Source organism: Solanum tuberosum, unplaced genomic scaffold (assembly GCF_000226075.1).
Source record: "Solanum tuberosum cultivar DM 1-3 516 R44 unplaced genomic scaffold, SolTub_3.0 scf00058, whole genome shotgun sequence".
Classification (NCBI taxonomy): domain Eukaryota; kingdom Viridiplantae; phylum Streptophyta; class Magnoliopsida; order Solanales; family Solanaceae; genus Solanum; species Solanum tuberosum.
The window spans coordinates 1414390-1425426 of record NW_006238982.1 but is presented as its reverse complement, the minus strand read 5'-3'; the positions used below and the strand labels follow the sequence as shown (position 1 = coordinate 1425426).

Sequence of the window (11037 nt, the reverse complement as noted above, 5' to 3'; positions counted from 1 at the left end):
CATAAATTGGGAGAAATATAGATATATAGATATTTTAAGTTGCTAATTATTGTGAGTTATAGTACGTTTTATGTAATTTTCATATATATTACTCGCTTTGTCCTAATTTATGTGATACAAATGAAATTTCAAAAGTCAATGAATTTTTTATAAGTTTTTTTTATATTAACTTGTTAATTATTGTGATTTATAATATATTTACGTAAAACATACTCTAAATAAAAATAATTAGCAACTTAAAATATATAAAAACATACTAAAAAATTGATTAACTTCAAATTTCATATGTACCACATAAATTGAAACAGAAACAGTAACATATATTGGGCCCCGTGCTGGCACGGGGTCCATATCTAGTTACATATATAGTACTCTACTCAATGACAATGAGCACGAACAATTTATTTAAATTGTTTCACTTGACATTAAAAAAACTAGGGTACATAACCAAGAAGAAAATACATTGTAAATTACAATACAAACATCATAATAAAGTACAATTTCCTCACAATCACTACAATTCTAATGATGAATTGATAGTGTTTTTATTCTTGATAACACACACACACACACCATGCATACATTAATTTTGTTATTGATTGAATTAAGGCTTAGGAGGGCAGGCCCCTGTGCGCCAGCAGAAGCAATAACGACCCAAGCCTTTTGTAATGCACTGACCTTTGGTTACCTTTGAAATCTCATCTCTGCAACGTTTTACACAATACTTGCTAGACAAGCAAAACCTCGAACGATATAAATGGCTTTGCCATCGGCAAGTTTTCCCCTCAACACCTTCCATCTCTGCATCCAACAACAACAATTTGTTTATCCTTTCCGTTTCAATTTGTTTATCTGATTTGACTTTGACACAGAGTTTTGGGAAATCAAATTTGAGTAAAGTTTCAACATATGTTTGACCTCAGTTTTTAAAAACTTACTCCACTTTATTGTAAAACAACATGAGAAATTATGTAAACAAACATTTTTTAATAGAAATTATATGGAAAGTGTTTTATTTTTAATACACTAAATCAAAACTACAAAATAAATATTTTTCGCGTAAATTATGCAAGTATTACTAATACATTCTATTCAGCATTCTTAGGAAAAATTACCTAAATACACATCTTATTTTATCATAATATCTAAAATTCTCTATCATCTAAAAAATTTCAAAAATCCCCTTTCGGATACATCACTCTCCTCTCGTTGATACATCCTCTCAGAAACTGAGATACATCCCTCACTATATATGTATCCAAATGTCCAGTGATGTATCTGGAAGTCTAGTGATGTATCAGGAAGTCCAGTAATGTATCCGAAATCCATAAATTTTAAGGGATTTTTGTAATTTGAAAAAGAGTAGGAAAATAGTGTAACTAGTTGTTAACACTATGGGATTTATGTAAATTATATTATTCTTATACACCCTGCAAAACGACTCATAAGTGTGCAAAGGGATAGTTAGCCTTAACTACAAAAGGGTTAACAACCATCGTGAATTAGTAAATATTTTAGGATGAATCCTCTCAATTCTATTTGATATACTAGTTAATTGTAATTTTAGTTATATTTATATATATATATATAGAGAGAGAGAGAGAGCAAAATGGATGGTGAACACAAGACATAACTATAAAATGAAATGACAAACAAATTAAGATGTACAAACCATTGGATGATATGAGGAGGAAGCATAAGAGGAGAGCAAGGAAGGTTGTGTAGTTCACTAGTGACTTTGCCATACTTTGGATGTAATTATTTGATCTTTCTATTTTCTTTGAAGTAATTTGTGTGTTGAAACTATTTAGTGAAGCCAAATATTTATAGCAAGGCCTTACAATTTATTTAATAGTTTAGTCAATTGTTCCAATATAATTAAGCAACTTGTTGGCTATTTTAAAGAAGAAAGGAGTAGTTTAAGGAATGAAGCAAGGGATATTATAATATGATATATTAGTTAAATATTTCATACTTTTTTGCGTTTTTCTTTAAACGTAGAACATGGTAATGGTATGCACAAAAGAGTTGACTTGACATCAAAATATTATAACCACCTTATATATTTGATTTATTAATAAAAGGGAAGCGACAGAACTATATAAAAGTTGTTTTCCTTTAGGATTATAAAATGTTTCTCGAGAAACAACGTATCGTTTCCTCACAAAAAAAGAAAGAAAACGAATGACAGTTTCTTTCTTCCCTCTCCTTCTTCCTTCTCCAATTTCGGTAAAGTTTGTGTGAAGATTCTTTACGATTTCTTCTCCGAAAAATATTGGAACAAATCTGTAATAAGGTGTGATTTTAGATTGTAAGATGTAGTTCGTGTTTATATACACATGATTCTACTAATTGACTTGTGAAACAATATTTAACGATCCTGCAAAACTAAGTGCTTGATTAAATTCTTCAACTTTACCTCGTTTACAATACTATAAATACTTTTGATAAGTTACATATTTGATACCTCTTTGTTCCTCATAGTACAAACAAACTGAATTGACACTCATATACTTTCCTTGGTTAAGTTTTATTTGACATGGCTAATTTGAATTAGATTAATTTAATATTTTAAATTTTAAATTTAGATGTTTGAAAACTATATGGAAATAATTAGAAGTTGCAATCATTTTTCAGATTAATATGAGAAAAAAATAATCTTAAGATATTGGTCAAAATCTACACAATTTGACTTTCAAGAAATAAATATAACAAGTAAAAGTAAATTGAGGAAGTATTTATCAGAGTAGTTGAATTATGATTATCTTGTGAAAACAATATTAGTTTCTTCTTTTTTAAATCAAAGGACGCCCCGAATTCCTTTTATGGAATATAGTCGGAAAAACTATCTAATTATACAAATATTTCTATCATAAATAGTACTAATCCACTCTATAATTTGAAATAATTACATATTGTCTCACTAATTAATAATTTTATACCAAATTTCAAGTTACATATGACAAGAATCATGCTTCCATGAGAGATATAGCTTTTGCTTTTCAAAAATCTTGTTTGCAAAAATAGGTTATTTCTTGTCAATAAAGTGACCGATATAAGATGGACAAAAATAACCTAGTGCAAAATTATTGACTGAGAACTCTACATCTCTTTTTCCGTACTCACCAACCATCACAGGTGTGACAGCTTTACAATTATTCACTTTTGAATGTCATGAACGTCTGTCGCTCATGGGATCCAGTCCCTCTACCAGATCTCATAATTTGTTAAATCATCAAAACTTAAGAATAACTAAAGCATGTTCAAACTTTCAATGAAAGGATTTAGAAAATTTATCCTAAGTTTTCTTTGTGTGGGATGAGCCTTTAAAGAGGTTGATACCACCATTCGAAAGCCAACTCAAAATAGACCTGATGAACACTTCAAAGTGAGATTTATGTTTGTGTAGATTAAACTTGTTGACAATATCTGCTTGTAATTATTAGAGTAGTTGCATGTGCTTCTTTGTTATGCTTGTTAAATTGGATTATAATTTTTTGTTACAAGAGATCGAAATTGAAAAAATTACAAAGAAGAAACAAAACAAATTACTATTTGAATTCATTTTTGTTAGAAAATGAATTATCAACATAAGGAGTAAATATTTCAACTCACACGGGAGCTTAATAATGTCATAGAACGAAATTTCAAAGGAGATATTTAGAATTCTGTTTTACATATTTGGAATTTATATATATACAAATAGTAAGTCGTCTAGATTTATTAATATTTTTTCTGTCAAATACACTTATATTATGCACTAATTTACATTTACATATATAATATATGAATTATACATATGTCTAATAGCTTAACATATATTATTTTTTATTTAAATTAATAGTTGGCTGATTAACTATTTAAACTAATTCTTTTTTAAAAATAAAGCAATTGGGTGAGCGGCTATGAGTAATTGATGAAAGATTGATTCCTTAGTATTACAGATGTTTCTAAGTCATTTGACTTTAACATTTCTTTTTCCGAATAATACTCCAAAAATTAATCAAGATTATTTAATTCTTTCTTGTTAGAGACCTTTATTTTCACACCATGCTTTATATATATATATATATATATATATGGTTTACATTATCTCGAAAGTGTTCGATACAAGAAAAAATGATTTTAAAGAAAATAAGTAATTATTTATTTATTTCAATATTAATTATGTAAGTAAAAAATATATTTAAAAGAATTTATATATAATTCAAACATATACAGAAGTAGGGTGGTAAGGCTATGGCTATGGGGTTGAGGTGCTTATAAGGTATGTCGAATATAATTAATGTGAGATGTCATTCAAGAAACTTATTTTTACTACTTTCACTATGAAAAAATTTCTGATACAGTACACAACTCTAGTGTCCATTCAACTTCTTGATTACCTTCATTCAAAGAACAACCAATTAAATATGTAAATTAATTTCACCTGTCGTGTAGCGTGTCAACTTATACATTAATTATAATGTAATACTCTCTCTGTCCCTAATTACTTGTCAACTTTTTCATTTATAGTTGTCCCTAATTACTTGTTCATTTTGACAAATCAAGAAAGAATATTATTTTTTTACCTATTATACCCTCAATTAAATGACTAATTACTTTGAAAAGTAGCAGAACTTTTCATCCACTTCATAATTAATAGGGGTAAAATGGTAAACTCACTATGTCATTAATTGATTTCTTAATAGGTGTGTCAATTCAAAAGTGAACAAGTAATTAGGGACAGAGGGAGAGGGAGTATAATGTAAAGAAATAAAGCTAAGTTTGTTTTTTATGGCATTGACTTAATAGTTCATGTGTTTGGTCTCCCATACACCACAAACAAAGATTTAATTAAATTGAGAGATGAAACAAAGTAAAATTATATTCTGAGCACAACTAAATATAACATATATATACTTAAAGAAAAAAGACAATTAAGTGGAAATAAAATATCTGGATTTATCTAAGATCTAGTACGTTTGATTCTCATTTAACTCATTCTTTTCAATTTGGTTATCTAGTCTACTAAAAACACCTAAAAGGAAAGTAACGTAGATTAAAAATTATTTGGAGAAACGATAAAGTAATAAACAATACACTTAAGTATCAATTGTTAAGCTCAAATTAAAATAGCATGTCTTTCAATATGAAGGATTGAAGGTTATGCTTCTTTTATAGGGGTGAATTACGCACTTAAGGTTTACTAAAACTTCATGTTCAACTTTACTTGTTATAATTTTAAAAATTAAGATATAATTTATCACGTTATTCTTAATTTATTCTTATTATTAACTATACTCATAATTTAACATAAAATTTATTATATTCAAAGCATAATACAGTAAACTTGTCATTCACATATCAAAATGGATGGAGGGAGAACTAATTGGAGGCTCATTTTAAGCCTTAAAGTTTGTAAAAACATGATATATTTTGATGGAATTCCAAAATGTATCATATAAAAGTTATTGACATGTGGAATTTTTATTTGATACATTCAATTTCTAAATTTTATTTTCATCAATTTTAAATGTGGAATTTCGTCCACCAAATTTCAGCTAATCCAAGTCATTATATTTAGGGATAAGGGTCTGAAAAATACCCTAACTTTGGTCGAATTTGTTGTTGTGGTACTAAACTTTCATGAGGACCTATTACCTCCCTAGGACTATTTAATACTGTATTTTAAACATATATATTTGCCCACGTGGACATAAAAAATAATGCAAAATTATAAATAGTAATGTGTCCACGTGGGCACATATATACCTTTAAAATACACTATTAAATAGTTCAGGGGGTAAAAAATACGGTATTAAATAGTCTAGGGAGGTAATAGGTCCTCATGAAAGTTTAGTATCGCAATAGCAAATCTGACCAAAAGTTGAGGTATTTTTCAGACCCTTATCCCTTATATTTATTTATCTATTTATCAAAATCAAGTTTGAAATCAACTTAAGTGTATGCCTTTTGAAATCCACCAAATTTACCGATTTCCTTTGTTGGTGGTTGGAAACCCCAGAAAAAAATTACATTAGAATTTAGGGTGTGTTCGTTACGGAGGAAAATATTTTCTAGGAAAAGAATGGTGTTTTTCTTTTGCTTATTTTCTTATGTTTGTTATATAAGTAAAATATCAACCAAAAAATATTTTTATATAATTTAGACAAATATTATAGAGTGCAAGCGGAGGTAGAGATGTGGGGTGGTGGGAATGAAATGTATTAGATAGTGAAGACATCAATGTGGAATATCACTTTTAAAATTTCAGAAAACTTTTTGGTAGTGACTTGAAAATTCCTAGCCTAGTCTAGATTTTGAGGAAATCGGAGTCAATGAGGTCTAGGGAATCTGGTAACAAATGAGAGATCTAATAATTAATTTGATCACATGAGTGAATATCTAAGACGTTAATGAACCCGTACGACTTTACGAAATTAAATTCGGGCGAGTAGAACTCCCGAAACTGATCTTAGCGTGAACGAGTAGTTTCTGAGTGTCATGGGTTGAAGGTGTGTTTGTGAAATGGGGGTTTGAAACTCTAATTTCGAGGTTCTGTCTCCGTGTAAGCTGCCAGGGCGGGATTATTCCAACCAGGGCGGGGCAGCTGTGGCGGGATGGGGACCGCCATAGCGGGTCAGTCGCGAATTAAGTCGAAAATAAACCCCAAAAACATCTTTATTCTGCAAACTTCGTTCTTGAGAGCTATGAGACGACCCCATGTGTTTTCTTGACAGTTTCTCACCATTCTTGAAGCTAAAGGTAAGGTTTTCACTCCCTGAATCCGTTTTTCGATCCGTAGAATGTAAATTCATGGGTAATTATTGTTGGAGGAAAGTTTTGAACTGTTTTGGATGGTGGGGGAAGCCCTAGCTGGACCTTAGGATCATAATTTGGGTCTTGGATTATTGGGTTTTTCATAATCCGGGTAAATTAGACCTTAATTATTGATCCCCGTATTGAATTGGTTGTTTGTAGACCTAGAGCAAGCGAAAAGAATCCGGAAAGGGAAGAATCAAGTTTCCTAGGAGGGTTAAAGCTTTGTTTGAGGTAGGTGATGGTTGTGATTTCATGTTGGTGTGATGTATGTTAGTAATTACTTCATTTTAATACATGTATGTATGTGAAGAGGGAAAATCATAAGAATAGAGAAAAAAAAAAGGTCCTCTTCTAAGAAAAATAGATAAATATATTTCACCTTTTGTGGTCTTTTGGAGTTGAATTAAACTTTGCTTCCATCATTGTTTTGTCATCATCTCTTTATGTATATTCTTTTTCCTACATTTTGCAATGTAACTTCAAAAGAGAACAATGTGACCATTTTATATAAAACAGAAAATTTTACTAAAATGATCATTTCTGAAATTGTATCAATATAAAAGAAATAAATTAAAATTAGTATGTCAGTATTTGTTTTAAAAGGAGGCTTAGTCTTTTTTTTTTCTTTTCTTTTGTTGTTTTGTCAATATATATATATTTTAAAACAATATTAATTAGCACTTTTTTTATTTTTAATAAAACATAGGAAGCATTTTCATGTCTATATGTTGCAACAAGTTCATTTATTCATTATTTTTTTGCCTCTCATTATTAAATAAAATTTGAGTAATTAATTATCAGTCTTTTTTCTCTTAATAAATAAATAAATAAAATATTAAATATCACCATGTGTTCAGTTACAATCCTTGGTGTATTTTTCTAAAAGGGTCTTGTGTGCGGTTACGCTCCTAGGCCAATCATTTTTTTTAAAACAAAGATTAGTGTAACTAACACGATTTATTTTATCCAAAAAAATATTTTTAGCTAAACATAAGTTAATAAAGTGACCGTGCTAGAACCACGGGTCTCGGGGGTGCCTCACACCTTCCCTCCGGTCAATAGAATTCCTTACCCAATCTTAGTTTTGTAGACTAAAAAAAAGAGTCTTTTCCTTTAAAATTTGAAATTATCAAGTGACTTGGAACACCTAAAAAACTCAATTTCAAGTGGCGACTAAAAAAAATTAAAATATTTTTCTTTTACTTTATTTTATTTTTTAAAAATCCCGTCATATCCTTAACCATCGTAAAAAAAAATGACGTGGTGTGACAGATCTGACGACTCTGCTGGGGAGTTTCTTTAGAATTCGAGCTTTGTACATTGACTATATTTGGCTATTTTGATTATTTGGATAAAAAAAAAATTGTTTGTTGGTTAATTGCGCTATTTCAATGATTCATTATTTTGATATTGTGTGATTATATATAAATTGCCTTCTCTTGCACACACTCTGAGTCTTTGAAATTTTTGTTATACACTGTGTGCGGATACACTCCACGGGACTTCTATCTAGAATGAGCTAGTGTGCGGTTACGCTCTTGGTTTTAGGTTTGTCACACATGTTAGGCAGGGTTGGACCACCAGTTAAGCCGAAATAGCTCTGCTATCGGTACGCTGACCCTCCCCGGCTCGAGTTGTCCACTTGAGTAAAGTCAGTCTAGACACCTTTCATATAAAGTGCTAAACCTAGAAAAAACTATTCTTGATAGGCTACGTTTATTTGCATCATGTCCATTTGACCTAGAAAATCTAAGATATGTACCACTCTAGACCAACATGTTCATTTTATATGTTACGTGAAAATAATTTGTTCAGAAGGCCTTTACATTGTTGACCAAGTTTATAATAGCTTTGTCTTTCAATTTTTTTTTAAAAATAAAAAATAAAAGGGGTGGTCTTTCAAGTGTGAGTCTTTTTATGAATTACGCACACCTGATTCTCACTAAAATGAGATACGTAGGCATCACTTCTCGAGTTCGGTGTTTGTAAAAAGGGGTATTTTGTCTTCATTTTAAAAAAAATAATAATTTAAAAAAAATCTTATTTTACTTTTCTTTCCTCCCTCGATTAGAGTTTGTCATAAAACATTGATTGGATTTTATTCAAAGATACAAATGGCACCTCTGACCAAAGGACAGAGTTCCAAAATGCCTAGAAGTGAAGGAATTCCAGAGTTCATGATCGTTGACACAATACCCAAGGATTTATGGCGATGGTGGATAGACATGGGAAGTCATGAGCAAAGGAGAGTAAAAGAAATGTTTTGGACATCTAGTGCATCTAATGGAGATTGACCCTAGAAGGGATGTGATCGAGGTATTGATTCCTTTCTGGGATCTAAAAAATAATGTGTTTTGATTTTCTGACTTTGAGATGACACCAACTCTGGAAGAAATCGCCAACTTCATGGGGAAGGGGTCCAGTGTTCGGGGTGCTGATCTCCGCAATAAAAAACCTATAATTCCAAAGAACGTTAATGCCAAAAAGTTTCTGGAACTTCTCAAGATCAATCAAATAGAGAAGGAGAGTTTGAAAAATGGGTGGGTTTAATTGGACTTTCTATACGAGAGGTACGGCCAAAATGATGGATTTAAAAACTATCGGAACCAACTTAGCAACCAAGGGGGTGAAGAGGCTTGGAAGGCGAATGGATGTTTTGCCTTCATGATTGCGTTTTTGGGGCTCATTGTTTTCCCTAAACGGGACAAGCATATCGATATTCGTCTGACTGGGGTAGTAAAGGCGTTGACCACAATGGAAAGTCCTACTATTATTCCTATGATCCTGGCAGATATGTTTCGTGCATTGACTAAATGCATAAATGGGGAAATGTACTTTGAAGGCTGCAACATCTTGTTGCAAATATGGTTTTTGAAACTTCTTTATCACCATGATCGTGCACCCAGGTTCACTCCAAACTGGTGTTATTATGTTTCCTCCCATAAGGAAAGGGAAGCAAAAATTGATTTTCCCAAAGGAATTTTAGCATGTGAAGAGAAACTTTCAGTGATCACGTCTGATGAAATAGTGTGAAATTATTACTGGTTCCCAACTAAGGATGACATTTGCATGTCGAGTGGTATATCGTTTCTTGTGTTGATTGGGCTTAGAGGTGTTCAACCCCATGCCCTACTTCGGGTTATGCGTCAGCTGGCTAGAGTTCAAGAAATCCCACCAAATGATGATATGAGTAGATTTGTATTTGATACCCCGCCAGGTTTTGCCTTTAATAGCACTGATATTCTGAAGATCTAGTTTGGGAGTATAATTTCTGAGCTAAGTGAAATGGTTGTGGAGCAAGATAAAGGAAAAGTAGTGCCTGGGTACCTATCGTGGTTTCGTGATCTAGTAATATTTGGTGAAATTCCCGAATGATCCAGCAGAAAAAGAAAAGACCAGAACATCATAAGACAGTTGAAAAAAGAGTTGGAGAAGTCCAAAGCCACCATTGCCCGGCAAGAAGTTCAAGTCCAAAGAGGAAGAAATCACCAGTTGGAGTTACAAGATGTGGAAGGGGAATTAAAACATGCAGAGGGGAAATTATCTCGGTTAGAACAAGAGTTGGATAGTAGAATTCACTTGGCCCGACAGATAAAAAGGGAGCAGAGTTTTGAAATTTCTCGATTGAAGAGGAACTTAGTGGCATCTGAAGAGGACGTGCACTACCAAAAGGGAGAACTTAAGCGGCAGAAGGAGAAATTTGAGAAAGAAAGGTCATGTTGGATGCGTTTACATGATCAACTTAATACACAGTTAGAAGAACATAAAAGGAAAATCAGTCATTGTGTCGATATCGAAGAGGGGCAAAGACAAATGATCATTGAGATAGAAACACTTCGCCATCTGTTGACACCCAATTTTGACCCTCCCCCGATAGGAATTAATTCACGAGCTTCTTAATTTCCAAACGATTTAGAATAATTAGTTTTATAAAATTCAAATACTTTGCAAGGTCATCTTGGGTGATTTTGGTCGATTTTCATAATTTATAAATAATATATATTTCATGTAATTTTATATATCTATAATCAGTATATTTTATAAATATTTGGAGAATCATCTTGAAAAGATTTTATTTTAAATATTCTATTAAAAGTAGTTTAGTTATATAATAGTTATATTTCAAAATCATTTAGTTTATAATTAAATTGATTATTTTATTTTGTTAAGATTAAGAAGCTCGTTAATTAGTTAATATTAATTTATCTTATTTGAGTTTTAGCTAATTTTATT

The 11037-nt window shown here is 31.1% G+C and overlaps 1 long non-coding RNA gene across 1 annotated transcript; it reads right to left on the bottom strand.

Annotated features, from left to right (window-relative positions):
* Positions 1-400: 400 nt before the first annotated feature.
* On the bottom strand, positions 401-1785 carry LOC107060078 (uncharacterized). Its single transcript, XR_001473132.1, has 2 exons — positions 1673-1785; positions 401-801 (listed from the first exon to the last, which is right to left on the bottom strand). It is a non-coding gene; the product is annotated as an uncharacterized lncRNA (long non-coding RNA).
* Positions 1786-11037: the final 9252 nt, after the last annotated feature.